We start from the raw sequence: 14961 nt of genomic DNA on the forward strand, positions 1-14961 counted from the left end.
GACCCATAATAGGGGCGATTCTGCATAGGTGGCACCACAGGTCCGGGGAGGCCTTGCCAGCCCCCTCCCAGAGCAGGAAGGAGGGCTGGCCACCACATGGTCTCCACTCGCCAGGAGCCTGGGAGTCTGGCTGCCCACCCTACATTCACCACACGTGCACAGGCACCAGGCGACGGACAGCGGGGAGCCCGTGATGCCAGCTCTTCCTGGAGACGCCTGCCCCCGCGGTGGCCATTGGTGTCCAGTGTGTGACTTTCTGAGCATGGGATTCTGGACCAGGAACCCTCTGTGCTTGGTGCACAGTGAGAAGAACGGCTTCTCGTTCACCTTCTGAGACCTGCTCTTAATGGGCAGCAGGGGCTCCGAATGCTGAGAAAACCCCACAGGCGGCGGCTGGGTGCCCGGCCCTGCAGCCACGCCTGCCAGCGGTTGCCCTAGGGTGCAGCAGTCGCCCTGGGCTGCTGTGGTCAGGTGGGGTCTTCTCTTTAGCCTCCTTTGACGGCTCACTTGGCAGGAGAAGAGTGGCGGGGCGGTGCCATTGCCTCATCTGGGCTCAGGGAGACCTGGCAGGACCTCTGTTCTGTCTCCCATCACCTGCGTTTTATAAAGAAAAAAAGCCGTCCTGGCAGCCCTTGCAGCCCTTGCCTGTTGGAGATGGAGGAAGATAGGCCGCGGGGCCCCGTGCATCTGGCATTTCCACAATGGAGGGAGGGAGGCCCGCTCCCCAGGGCCAGGTGGCCAGGGTGCGCGGTCATCCTGGGACAGTATTTTCTTTTTTTCTTTATTTTTGGGATGGAGTCTTGCTCTGTCGCCCAGGCTAGAGTGCAGTGGTGTGATCTCAGCTCACTGCAAGCTCTGCCTCCTGGGTTCATGCTATTCTCCTGCCTCAGCCTCCTGAGTAGCTGGGACTACAGGCACCCACCACCACACCCGGCTAATTTTTTGTATTTTTAATAGACAACATTATTTTTAATAGAAACAGGGTTTCACTGTGTTGGCCAGGATAATCTCGATCTGACCTCGTGATCCACCCACCTCAGCCTCCCGAAGTGCTGGGATTACAGGCGTGAGCCACTGCGCCCGGACAGGACATCATTTTCTACTTGTAAACCAGAAACCTCCTTCCTCCCTCCTGCCCTCCCATAGGATTTTATTGATCGCCTACTGTATACCAGGCACTGGCTAAGCCCTGCCCGCACAGTGGTGAGCAGGCAGTCCCCACCCTCCTGGGGCTCAATTTCCCAGAACCCTCAAGAGAAAGCCAGTCCTCAGGTGTCAGCAAGTTTCACGTTCGTTTGGCTTCGGCTTCGGCCATTCCTGCCTCCAGGCCACGCTGAGAGTCTGCTGGGGCGCCTTGGTTCCCTGCGTCCATCCTGCCAGGCCTCAGCTGCCACCGCCTGCATCCCAGAGGAAGGGGGCTGCAGCTGCATCCCTGGGAGGTTGGAGTCGGGGTGGGGCAGGCCTCATGCTGTTGGTGCAGGATGGGTCATAGCAGTAGAGGCAGCTTATTGCCACATCAGGAGAGGCCGGAGCGTTTACAGCAAGGCCAGAAGCCTGCGCTGTGTTTAAAATCAGGGTGAGAGGGAGACAGGGAGGGAGTGTTCCACTGCCTGAACCACTTTCCCGCCACATGCGTCTTTCACCTGGAGTGGGGGGCGAGTGCCTGGGCCTGGTGGCGGCAGCTTCAGGAGGGTTCTGGGAGGCTGCCTCAGGAAGCAGGGGTCCTGGCGGAGCGGGGCATTCTCCTGGGCCCCCTGAGGACAGCAGCATCCACTTCAGGCGCTGCCTCTCTAAGGAGCCACACCTCCCTCTCAGGTCAAGTATGAAAACGAGCCGTAGCATCACGTGTACCAGGGCCCCAGCATTTCACCCACCTTGCAGAATCTGCCCCAAATGTCACAACCCTCCCCCACTCGGAAATGCAGGCTGGAGGCCCCGGCCCTTGCCGCTCTGGAGCGATGGCTATTTCAGGCTCCAGGAGGCTGCCGAGTGGTTCCCGGGCTGGCCCTGCATTGCGGCTGGGCAGGGGCCACATGTCCCTCCCCCTGGGCCCTGGTTGCCTGGAATCTAGAGCAGAGAGAGAGAGGGAAGGCAACAGCGTGGCCTGTACATTCCTGCCTGCGGGTGCTGGCCTCGCTGTCCCTGGGCGCTCCCTGTGGACTCCAGGGCCCTCTTTCCTGGAGAGGAGGCCACGGGAGTAGGCGCGAGCAGATCCGGGTGGCCAGCAAGGCCGCCCCTCCTCCTAAGTGGCACTGATTGACAGGTGAGAAAGATGGAGGCTTGTTCCCCAGAAAAGCACAGAAAACCAGGCTTGTTCCTCAGACAGACGGATGTGCCAGGAGGCAGGAAGGGGGACGGCTGCACTCAGCCTCTGTGCAGTGGGATTATTAGTGACAAATTCCAGAACAAAACTTGGGTTTCATCTCAGCTTTCTGGGGATTTGGGGAAAGCAGAAGAAAAGAGGAAGCCCAAGAGGAGGTCAATACACCGTGCCAGGAAATGAGGAGAAGCTCAGATGTGCAGTGTCAGTGCTTTTCCATGAGTCACCTCTTACCTCTAGAACAGCGAGTACAGGAGGCGTCCAGGTGCATCCACATGCCCTCAAGGGCTCCCCTCCCCAGCCCGCCTGGAGGCACCATCACTGACTCAGCTCGGGTAGGCAAGGGTCCCTCAGGGTCCACCACTGGGATTGACGCCAAATCAGGTCCTTTCTCAGAAGCCCAGAGGGCAGGCAGAGCCGCAGCCACAGTTTGGAGGCATCTGCTGGGCTAGCGCAAGTTTTAACGGCACCTGTGACAAGGTGGGGCAGCGTGGGTGGTCCTGCGGGTGGTGGTTTGCATATGCGCACGTCCAGCCAGCTCTGTTTTCCAGGCTGGGGACTATGGTGACAGGAAGTAAAAAGCCTGCGGTTTGGCCTACCGGGTGCCCGGGTCGTCCTGGGGTCGCACCTCAGCTACCAGGCTTGTGGGTTCTGTGTGCGATTCCAGGGGAGACCCACAGCCCATCGCACACCTGACAGCCGTCACCCTAAAGAAAATTCGACTGAACTCTGTGCACTGGGGACAGTCTTCATTACACATTTCATTTCACTTCACGTTTTATTGGTCTGAGTAATGGTTTAGAAACCATCTTTTACTTCAGAATGTTTGTGCGGCTGAGGTTTTCTAAGTTTATATCCGGACAGGGCGCCGTAATGATCGACGACAGCCGAGGTGCAGGGAACCCTGATTCTGTGGCTCAGGACAGGTCTGGCCTTTCTGAGCCCCGTCCCCGCAGAGAGCCCCCTTCCCAGGCACCCGTGTCTCGGGTCGCCGCTGGCCCTGTGAGGTGACACTCCGCAGCTCTTGCGCTGTGCAGGCCAAGGTGGCTGTTCTGAAATACACTCAGTTTATTCCATCTTGAATCAATGCCTTTTTTCAAATCTGTGGCTCAGGGTGCCTGTTGAATGACAGATGTGGCATTTGAATCTGTAAATAATGAGTACACCTTTAAGGTCCACACACTCTGTTTAAAACCTTGTGGAATGCCTACATCATCTCAGGTTTGCACAGAGGCAAGGCTTTGTCAGGACTCATCCCCAGGCAGCCCTGTGGGCACCTGGTAGGGGCTGGACGGGGGTCACAAGGAGAAGCCAGCAGGAGGGTGGGCCCTCCACCTCGTCCCCGCGGGACTCCCTGCTCTCCCCAGACACACTCAGCCTCCACCGGGACTCAGGGGTTCCAGCCAAGCTCCTCTTACCAACCATGCCCCGTGACTGCCTCAGGGACAAAAAGGCTCAGTCCCATCCCCCTGCAGGCCCCATCTCTCCCCAGCTTCCAGTTGGCTGTCCTGCAACCTCAGGTCTCTGATGGGATGAAGCAAAGTCGAGAACTTACGGTTTGTTTGGCTTTATTCTCGTGAGAGTGGGAGTGACAAACTCTCTACATCCCCAGCAGAAACCAGAATTTCACCTCCTACAAAGCTTGGTAAATTACAAAATATAATGAAAAGTGCATGAGGCTGCGCGGTGGCTCACACCTATAATCCCAGGACTTTGGGAGGCCAAGGTGGGTGGGTCACCTGAGGTCAGGAGTTTGAGACCAGCCTGGCCAACATGGCAAAAACCCTTCTCTACTAAACATACAAAAATTAGCCAGGAGTGGTAGCCTGCGCCTATAATCCCAGCTACTTGGGAGGCTGAGGCAGGAGAATCACTTGAATCCAGGAGGCAGAGGTTGCAGTGAGCTGAGATCACGCCACTGCACTCCAGCCTAAGGACAGAGCAAGACTCAGTGTTTAAAAAAAAAGTGCATGAGACATTGATGACCAGTTTAATGAGCAAGTATGCAGCAAATGTCCGTCTGTTTCTGTAGAGTAAAAGTTGTTGTTATAATGCATAGTTCCTTGTAAGAAAATTATGTGCAGGTCAACTTAGTTGTGACTGTTTTATGTGTGCGTGCATGTGCATGTGCATGTGTGTGTCTACAAGGGCGTGTGTGTGTTTTGGAGTGTGGTCCCCACAAATCTGCCCCTACCCTTGGAAAATGCTCTTCTGCCCTGGCACATGGCCGTGCCCTGATGTAGGAAGCGCCTGCTGTGCCCTGCAGGCCGGCAGACTTGTCACAAGTCTATTGTGTAGTCATCAGGCCCTGGGAGCTTTCCACATCCCTCCACCTCCCACCAGCATCACCACTCTCAGGCCAGTGAGACCGTCACAGCACCCCAGAGAAGACAAACTCTGGAGCTCAGAGAGCTGGGGTAGGTGATGGCAGGGTAGGAGGCTGGAGGTCCTTAGCCAGCAGCCTTCCCACCCCGGGCCTCCAGCACCCCCATCCTCCCCTCGTCCTGCCCAGCTCCACCCTCCTCCCTGCCCTCTTCCTGCCAGGGTTTGCAGTTTACACTGGCAGTGATGCAGTGGCAAGCACAATTTGGGGAAATAACTCTGGGATCCTGGTCTTTCGTTCCCATTCCCGGTGAGACGGTACCTGGGGGGAGCTTCTCGCCCTCTTCGGAAGTGGCCTGGGGGTCTGGGACTGCCGATCCAGCCCAGAGCTGCAGCCAGGAGAACGTGCGACTGTGTGGGTCTCATAAGAGAGACCTACCAGGGCTACCAGGCGGAGCTTCTGTTTGGCCTCTGCCTGCTGGAATGATGCCCCCAGCATCTCCAGTGAGGCCTGGAAATGTCGCAGTCTCCTCTTCACTGACTCCAAAGTCACTTCCATCTCGGGCCCATCCAGTGTCTGTCGGGGCCTTGATTCTGAGACGAGACGGTTTCCTGAAGTGCTCCGTGGACTCTCTTTCAGGAGTGCCGTTGTTCTCTCAGGAACTTTAAACGGAGGTGGCACGTAACGAGTGTGGACTAAGAAGCCATATGCTGCTGTTGCTTTTTTTTTTTTTGAGATGGAGTTTCAACAAAAACCACCTCCCGGGTTCAAGTGATTCTCTTGCCTCAGCCTTCCGAGTGGCTGGGATTGTAGGCGCCTGCTACCACACCCGGCTAATTTTTTGTATTTTTAGTAGAGATGGGGTTTCACCATGTTGGCCAGGCTGGTCTCAAGCTCCTGACCTCAAGTGATCTGCCCACCTTGGCCTCCCAAAGTGCTGGGATTACAGGCATCAGCCACCGTGCCCGGCCTGTGCTGGCTGTTTCTCACAAATGTATGTATGTTGAATATGAGCCATTTGCTTAGAAAGCATTGATCAAGCATTTGTGTTCTATGCCAGGCCCACGTGAGTAAGAGTCATAGCTATCGATGTAAGGTGTGTTTTTGGCCAAAGGTAACAGAGATAGTGATTTGAACACTGTTACCTCTTGTCTTCCCCGCCTCTTGAAGAGGGCAGCTGCTGGTGTGACCTCAGCTGCTCCCCAGACCCTAAGGGGACCTGGGACCTTCCACCTTCTACCACCAGTGTTAGTCTTCTGTCCTTCTACCAACAGTGTTGGTCTTCTGTCCTCACGCCTATGGGCTTCACGCTCCCATAGTGGCTCCTGTATCTTCAGACACTGCCTCCTCACTGAGGGAGGGAAGAACAACAAAGGGGATGACCAGAGGTATTTGTTTCTTGTCTTAGGAAAGCAAAAGCCTCCCTTAAAGCCCCTGCAGACTTCTCCCTGGCTGGACCCAGGGCGCATGCCCATCCCCATCCCATCCCATCCCTGGATCACTTGCTCAGAGAGGGGATGGGATTACCTTTATGGCTTAGATCTGGGCTGGGCTTCCCTCCCATATTCAAGTGTGTGTGCTGCCATGATAGCAGGAGGTTCTGCTACCAGCAAAGGGGGTGGTGGCAGGTAACCCACGGTGATTTGCATGTTGCAAAAGGCAGGGTTCTGTTGTCCAGAATTGGAGGAGTGGTTTTAGGTATGTCATATAATTGTGCCTTTAAATCCATTGGTTGAGAAAATAGGCAATGCTAAAAGATTCTCATGAACCTAGCAGTGGTTTTAAGTTAATTTTGTATTTTATTTATTTTATCAGTATCTAAATACAGTAGAAATGGAATGGATCATGTGAGATGTGTGTTGTTGACTAACCTGTAGTCAGTGCTTAGTGCACATGGGATCCAAGTCCCCAAACAGTAGCTGCAGATCCACACCCTGCTCCGGGTGCGGAGGTGCTCTAGACAGCTGCTCCTAGTCAGTGGAGCATCGACTCTTTAGTCTCAATTGTTGGTCTGCATGTCTGCTGATGAGTTAGTACTGTGCTATTTTAATTATTGAGGTTTTCTAGATGTTGTAATACATTTTAAGGCTATTTTCCTGTTTTTTTTTTCATGATTTTCCTGGCTTTTCTTTCCTGTTTATTTTCCAAATGAACTACAGAATCAGCATGTCTAGTTCTGGGGCTGGGGGGAAGCTTTTGCTATTTTAATTAGGATTCAATTATATATTTAAATTTATCATTTATGTATTACAATCTAACAAACCACCTCAAAATGTATCAATTTGAAACAACCGCCATGTGGAGGGCCCTCAATTCTGTGGGTCAGCAATTTGGGTTGGGCTCAGCAACATGGTTCTTCTGCTGGTTTCCCCTGGGGTCACTGGAGTGGCTGCTGTCAGCTCATGCTGCCTGGAGAACCTCAGGTGGAATGGTCGATTTCTGGTTCATTTCTGCTCCATGTGGGCCCACCTTCTGGCAGGCTGGCCTAAGCCACCACCTCTGATGGCCACAAGGGTCTAAGGGAGTGGCAAGGCTCTAAAGACTGGCTTGGAAATCCTGTGACACCACTGCTACCACATTCTATTGATGGGGTGAGCTCTGAAGCCAGCCTGGGTTCAAAAGGGTGGGGAGTAGACTCTGTGTCTTGACAGGAAGGGCTGCACGTTGCCAAGGGCATGTGTGCAGGGAAGGGATGGTTGCAGCCTGGTCACACAGGGTTTTTCCATTTGTTCAGCTCTGCTTTTGTATCTTTCAGGATGTTCTGTGTTCCTCATAGAGGCTTTCTTTCCTCTGAAGCTTGTAGTTAGATATTTTTTCTTTGTTTTTGCGATCTGCACTCTCCTTCAAGATACCTCCTGCTTTTGTGTGTTCCTGTGGAGGTGTGGTCTGCTGGGTCCCTCTCCTTGGCTCCTGAACACACAAAGAGATAATATATCCATGTCCTCCCAAGCTGTAAGCACTTGCGCTGGGCTGTGAACTTACATCCCACTTGCTGTAGAAGGCAGCCCCGCCCCTAAACTTCCAGTTCCCTCCTCTCCCGCCTGCCTGAAAGGCACCAGCCAGGCAGTCTCGGAAGCCGTGTATTGAATGAAGGTGGTGGAGCCCCCAGAGCCTGGGCCCAGATGACCACATGGGACAGAGCCGCCACTGACCTGGAGCCATTAAGGGAGCAAGAGATAAACTCTGTGATCATCTTGGTCTCTTCTGACTGATTTAGAGGCCACTGCAGTCTGCGTGTTGTATGTTATTCCCATCAGCATCACTATCAACTCTTGTTTCTGTTGCAGTGGATTTGGATTCTCCTGGGTATTGAGGCCACACAATCGTCTTCACAGACTGACAGTTTCACCTTTTCCTACCAGACTTTTAGGGTCCTGCTAATTCCAAATGCTGATAAGGTTGGGCTGGCAACGATTTCATATTTTTCAGGCTTATGAAAAGATAAGGTGGTCTCTATAAGTGAATTTACCCAAGAACTGAAGTTTGCCCTTTAAACCTCAAAATAGGATTGTGTTTGTTTCATCTAAAATTTTACTTGAATGCTTAGTAGTACCTTTGCTGCTCACCAGACTTCTCAGATAGTGTGCTGACTATGACACTGCCCTCTCTCAGCATTCTGGCAAGGTCAGTGTGGGCCACAGTCGCCACATTGTGTGCTCACACGTGATGTCATTGAGAGCCTACAACCATGCCCCCGGTGCTCAGTGGCCTCCAAGGGGCCTCATGTACTGGGCTCATTTCTGCCCCAGGTGGTGCTGTCAGCAGCATGACTGCCTTCTGCAAGCCCCTCATCCCCATTCCCCAGCCCGCACTTCCAATGAGCCGTGGGCCAGGAAACCAGCCCGTCACACTTGTCTATGCTGCATTTAAAGTGGGAGGAAGGAGGACCCAATGCGGGGCCCGAAAAGTCCACCGTGAGTGAAGTCTCTTTCCTTATGGGACACCTAGGCCGGCTACTCAGAAAGTGTGTCTGGTTTATTTCCGGGTTCTTGGCGGTGTTCTGAATAGTAAGCATTGCCACCTAAATGAAGACCCTTTGAGATATCGCTGTGTCTCTACTGTTCCTGATGGTGGACTTTCTCCTCCAGCATCTCCTGACGGTACAGTGGAGCTTTCCCCAGCACGCCGAGAGCCAGGGCTCACTGCGGTCCCCTCCTGTGCAGCCGGCACACAAGGCCCTCCCGTGCCACCACCTCCCAGGGGCCAAGTCTGCTCGGCCCACTACACCAGAGCACTTGGGTGTGGGGTGGGTGGGACAGAGAAGGAGAAGGGGGGAAGGAGGGAGCTGACAGCTGTTTCTCAGTTCGCCATTATGGACTTGGATTTGGATCACTGAAATCCATGTGCAACTAAAACGTTATCTTGATCCCACAATTCAAAACTCCCGTCTAGAGCATCAGAAATGATGTACTTCTGGCATCCTGAAATGTCTTTCTCCTCCACCAACTGCTGTCTGCTGAGAGCTCGCCTTTCTTTCGGAAGGGCGGCTCGGGCAGGGCAAAGGGAGGCTTCCAGGGTTTGGGAGCGTCTGCTGATCCCAGGATAGTTGTTAGTAGTGACACCTTTTTCCTAGACCCCAGGACCCAAGGATAGCAGGTCCCACCCCAGCTCTGCCCAGCTCCTGCCCCTGCACAGAGCAGGACGCCAGTTGGGGTGGGCATTCTGTGGCATTTTGGGAAGATGGTGCTGTATTTCGGAGGCAGTGCCATCTCCTCTGGGGGATTTCGGTGCTGGTGGCAGAGGCATGAAAGGCTCACGGATAGAGGAACTGGTGTTGACCCCTCATAGAGACGAAGTCACCGTCCTGTGTGTGCAGAGAAAACCAGGGACTCCTCTGCTCAGAAGGAAGAAATGGCGGGGCCTAGCGGGCCTGGCAGCGGTGTGGAGGTGGTGGGCTTGGAACTGTAGTTTCCATTCCATAAAAAGGCGTCATCGGAAAGGTTGGGGTTTTTGGCAAAGAAGGGGGGTCCCTGGGGAGACTGCGTGTGGGTGAGAGCTTCTGCCTGGCCGGTTCTGGAGGAAGAGGGTCACAGGGACCAGCGACGGGAGGAGGGTCACATGCTGCGGCGAAGGACCTGGGACTGGGGTGGGGTGGGCTGGATGGCGGAACACGGGGATGGGCCCGTACCTCTCCAGCTACGGATCTGGGATGAGGCAGCCTGTGAGTGCGCTTGGGCTGTGTGACGGCACCAGAGGCGGGGCTGCAGCTGCAGGCCTTTGTCTTCCTGTGGTCCTGGAGGCTGCACGTCCAAAAGTCAAGGATTCCTTCCGAGACTTCTCACGTGGGCTCTGACTGCACACAGTCTCCCCTTTTCATAAGGATACTGGTCACGTGGAATCAGGGCCCATCCTAATGATACCATTTTAAGAGCCCTTTCTCCAAATAAGATCACATTTCAAGGACCTGGATGTTACCTTTGTGGAAGGAACTCAGTTCACCCTAACAAAAGGTGACAGAGTTGGGTGTGGGCGTGTGGGGCTGGGCTCTGATTGGCAAGCAGTGCTCTGCCCCTGCCCAGACAGAGGCAGCCTCGTCCCTCACTTTTGCTCCCCTGATCTAAGAAGGTGCAGACCCTGGTAGCTTGTGCAGGGGCCATGACAAAACCCAAGAAGCAGCCGTCACACCCCAGGACTGAGATGCGCTGACGCCAGGCTTCCAGGCGACCTACACCTGTTGTTTAATGAAGGGACTCAGAAGCAGCTCAGTGTCCTCGGCATCTTGGTGGTGTCTGAGCAGCCGTGGAAAGTGCCATGGGGACTGGAGAGGCCCACTGTCCCACCTGCCGGCTAAGGCATCCAACCCCAGACATCAGATGGAGCCCCAGAGGTCCACGGACCCCTGGAGGTCCCACCCTGTGTGGCTCTTCTCTCCCAGGCGTTCTCCAAGGGTGCTGGGGGCCTGTCCGGGCTGCCTGCTGCAGTCAGGGTGTCGGTGGTGCCACCATCACCAAGTGAGAGGAGGTTCCGCGTCGCTTGCCAAGTGGCTTTTTGTGCCTCCGATGGGATGTGGCAGGAAGCACCCAGTGGCTCTGCCGTGCATTCTTGACCAGAAATGTTGAACCTGAGTTAATTGTGAGGAAACGGACAAATGCAGGCTGTGGGGCACGCTGCAGAGAGCTGCCTCAGCCTCTTCAACACCATCAGGCCAGAATAGGCGGGGAGTGTCTCGGGGAAAGGGGGCAGAGAGACACGCCATCCAAATGTATGTGTGTCCCCACGGGGCCCTGCGTCCCCAAAGCTAGGAAGGTCGTCTGGGGACAGTTGGTGAAATGGGAACAGGGACGGGATGTTTGGCAGTGTTCTGTCGGTGTTCGTTTCTTGGGTGTGCTGATGGTGTCCTAGTGAGCAGACTGTCCTGATTCGTAGGAGATGTGGACGGACATGGGAGAGAGTGTCGTGACGTAGCCCGGGAGACCTTTTTAGCGTAAAGCCTGTGCGTAAGAAATATGCAAGTGAGTTTAGATGTTCATACATATTTCACTGCAGAATATTAGTTTAGGGTGATCAATAAAAGACTTTCAACTCTAATGTCAAGCAAAAGAGACTTTTGATATATTCCACAATGATAAAACCCCGTGGAAGAAGGGCAGTGGGAATGCAGATTCCAGGAGCAAATGGAATGAAGCCAGCTGTTCAGAAGAGCTTTTTTTGTGGGGTTTGAAAATTGGTGCCAGTGGTGGCTGTGAAATCATGATGGCGTTTAGGTTCTACTAGCTACATTGGAGAGAAAGAAAAAAGCTACGCTTTACAAAGCCAAAATCTACAATATGCCAGACTTTACACCCCTTGCATATTTAAACTTGGGCTTAAAAATGTAGAAGTTGTCCAGGTGCAGTGGCTCATGCCTGTAATCCCAGTGCTCTGGGAGGCTGAGGCCGGAGGATCACTTGAGCCTAGGAGATCAAGGCTGCGTTGAGCCATGATGGCATCGCTGCCCTCACTACAGCCTAGATGACAGAGCAATATCCTGTCTCTATAAATAAATAAATAATAAAAATCTAGACGTCAACTTCACATTGCCTGGGGATATATAATTTTCTAAAAATCACCTTAATGGGCTCACGAGCAAATGCTTTTGGGGGCCACTGAGTCCAGGCCCCTCCCAATGCTCTCCTGCTCTGCCAGCCCGAAGGACTTTGAAGCTGGAGACGGGGACCCGTGTGGCCGAGCAGGGCACCTTCCTCACCATCACCCTTCTGCAGGGAGGGAGGCGGCCTCTGCCCACTGCCATTGGAGGTTTGCGCAGTCACGTTTATCAAGGAGGTCCAGGTGGGCTGGGTGCGGGGAGGCGGAACAGCGTACCTGCGAGGTCTGTGAGTGAGTCTACACTGCTGGCTGGACAGAGACGTGGGGCGATGGCCCAGGGAAACTGTGTTGGGCATTCTTGCTGGGGCAGACAGGCGGGAGAGCCCCCTGAGTTCTGCTGGCTGGAATGAAGCAGGTGAACAGCAGATGTTCCTTGGAATGGAGCCTGGTCCACAGTAAGTGATGAAGACATGCGTTTTGACTCTAGGACCTCCAGGAGGTAGAGGTTGATGATCCAGCCAGGTGGCCTTCAGCGAGGGAGCACGTCAGAATGCTGTGGGCCATGCAGACCGCTGGGGGGCACTGTCCCAGGTGTGGCCGTGGGCCACAGAGCAGGGTGGTGGACTTGCTGCTAGAATTGGGCTCCAGGGCTGAAGCCAGCCCCTCTGATCTGGCCTTGGCCGGCTCCGTTCACCCTTTTTGAGACTTCCTGCTGCAGAGTGGAGCTGGACCCGAGACGCCAGAGTTCCGGGGGCAGTGAGTGCTGTGTGGCACCTGGGCCAGGAGAAACGTGTGCCAGAGGGCAGGCATGGGCTCTCCAGAGAGTCTGTGTAGACTTTCTAGCCCAGAGGTTCAGGTGATGGGCCAGGGACTGGCCGCTTTGTGACCCTGAGGATGGTTGATAAAGTGGATTCTCGAGGGGAAGCTGCGTCCACACAGAGGCTGGGACGTGCATGTGTGTCATGGCTCTGTCTGGCCCCCAAAGGCTGGGTGCTGGCTGCCTGTCAGCAGGGAGCATATCACCGTGGCACGTCCATGCCTTGGAGGTTACTTGCAGCCACGGCTGCGCCCCTGGGTGCTGTCCCGGGCCGTCTCAGAAGCACTGCGCTGGACCGGCTGGGCCAGATGCCATGGGATTCTGTGTTTGTGAACCACTAGAAAAGGTAAATTAACCGATGAAGCTGGAAAGCCGATCCGCGTTGTAGTGCTGGGTGGGGAAGGACGTGGTTGGAAATGTTCTCTGTTGCAGTGTGGTGGGGTCACAGGTGGCTCAGCTTGTCAACACCCATCACACTATGCGCGGAGTAGCAAGCCCATCTGAGTCGTGTGTGAACTATCCCTGGATGAAGTTCTCTTTTTTTGAGACGGAGTTTCACTCTTGTCACCCAGGCTGGAGTGCAGTGGTGTGATCTCAGCTCACTGCAACCTCCACCTCCCAGGTCCAAGCGATTTTCCTGCCTCAGACTCCTGAGTAGCTGGGATTACAGTCACCCGCCACCACACCCGGTGAATTTTTGTATGTTTAGCAGAGATGGGGTTTCACCGTGTTGGCCATGCTGGTCTCCAACTCTTGACCTCGAGGGATCCGCCTGCCTCAGCCTCCCAAAGTGCTGGGATTACAGATGTGAGCCACCGCACCCGGCTGAGAATCTGATTTTTAAAAATAAACTTCGTGACTGGGCGCGGTGGCTCATGCCTGTAATCCCAGCGCTTTGGGAGGTCGAGTTGGGCGGATCACCTCAGGTCAGGAGTTTGAGACCAGCCTGGCCAACATGGCAAAACCTCGTCTCTACTAAATATACAAAAATTTGCTGGACATGGCAGTGCATACCTGTGGTCCCAGCTACTCGGGAGGCTGAGGCACGAGAATTGCCTGAACCTAGGAGGCAGCAGTGAGCCGAGATGGTGCCACAGCACTCTAACCTGGGCAACAGTGTGAGAATCTGTCTCAAAAAAAAAAAAAAAAAGGTCAGATTCTTGTACTTTGCGCCCTAGCAATGGAATCAGCGCAGGTCTGCTGTGGAGCCCGGGCATCTGCTTCTTAGAGCATCACAGCTGATGTGCCGGCCCTCAAGTGGGCTTCTCGGGACCCTGTTTCTTCTGGGCCAGTGTGGAGTGATGTGTACCCCTGGGTGAGGACCACCTGGTCTCCTGGGGCTCTGCTCTGTGCCAAGTGGGGGCCAGGTGATGGACTGCAGGGCGGCCCCCACCCTGTGAAACTCAAGGTCTGGTTGAATACATCATCTCTAGCTCAAGAAAGGCGTTCTGAGACAGCAAGCCTGGTCCGGCCCACGTGTCTGAGGCTCTGCTCTCAGGGACCTCTGCCCATCCTGGGGGGCTGCAGTGTGTCTGGGTGAGCACTGACTTCTGAGCCTCGCTGCCTGCACTGGCACTGGCTCTACTGCTGACTCCCTGTGTGGCCCCACACGATGCACTAAGCCTCTCTGTGCTCCTGTTTGCTCATCTGTCAACTGGGGCAGTGATGGCGTCCTGCTGGGGTTGTCTGAGTCTGGGAATGCGTGAAAGGTGTTCGACGCAGACCGTGGAACAAGTTAAGCCCCTGAAAAGTGTTTTTGTTCCCCCCTTGTCTTTTCTGTCCTTTCTCTGTGGGGTAATAATTTCCTGTTGCCGCTTTAATGAATGAGCCCACAGCGTGGTGGCATAAAACAGTAAAACTTGACCCCACAGTGTGTGGAGTCAGCAGTTCAGAAGCGACTTAGCTGAGTGCCCTGGGGTTGCAGGTGAGCTGATGCCAGGGCTGGGCTCATCTGAAGGTTTGACCAGGGCCAGAGGGCCTGCCTCCCGGGCAGCCCCCTCAGGGGCATGAGGTCAGCCCCTTCCACGCGGGCAGGACCTGCCGCTCACACACCCTTGTGCTGTGGCCATCCTGGGAGCAGAGCCAGGCAGAAGCTGCCCTTTCTGTGACCCAGCCTTGACAATCACATAGCACATTTCTGCAAGGCTGTTCATCAGATGCAGTGACCAAGTCCCGGCCACAGTCAGAAAGGGAAGGAGGACCCCCTCCACCTTTTGTGGGGAGGGGCGGAAGCGTTTCGGGCCCATTTCTAAACCATGACCAGAGCTCTTGTCCCCACGGTATCTGGAGAGCCAAGGGCCCAGTGTCCGGGAGAGGTGACTTTTGATGCTCCAGATTGAGAACGTCCAAGGGTGGTGGGAGCGACACTGGCATCGGTGGCCCCTGAGTGCCCTTCAGGCAGCGCCCGTAAATCCCCGACAGGCGGAGGCCGGGGGCCTGCATGGAGGGCGCTCCGTGGAGTCAGGACAGTGGGTT

At 54.8% G+C, this 14961-nt stretch overlaps 1 protein-coding gene across 6 annotated transcripts in view; it reads left to right on the forward strand.

The window, feature by feature from the left end:
- AGPAT3 (1-acylglycerol-3-phosphate O-acyltransferase 3) overlaps window positions 1–14961 on the forward strand; it is a 104577-nt gene that overhangs the window by 58249 nt on the left and 31367 nt on the right. Inside the window, exon 1 of one of the 6 annotated variants that reach the window (XM_033226947.1) lies at window positions 4635–4737. The exons of 4 other annotated variants lie outside the window; for them this stretch is intronic. The gene's annotated coding sequence lies outside the window, so the exon portion shown is untranslated. Of the gene's footprint in view, window positions 1–4634; window positions 4738–8373; window positions 8558–14961 lie in introns of those variants that run through there. One more of the 6 variants, XM_033227182.1, reaches the window with a different exon arrangement.

The sequence above is a fragment of the Trachypithecus francoisi genome, unplaced genomic scaffold (assembly GCF_009764315.1).
Source record: "Trachypithecus francoisi isolate TF-2019V2 unplaced genomic scaffold, Tfra_2.0 Contig00090, whole genome shotgun sequence".
NCBI classification, from domain to species: Eukaryota; Metazoa; Chordata; class Mammalia; order Primates; family Cercopithecidae; genus Trachypithecus; species Trachypithecus francoisi.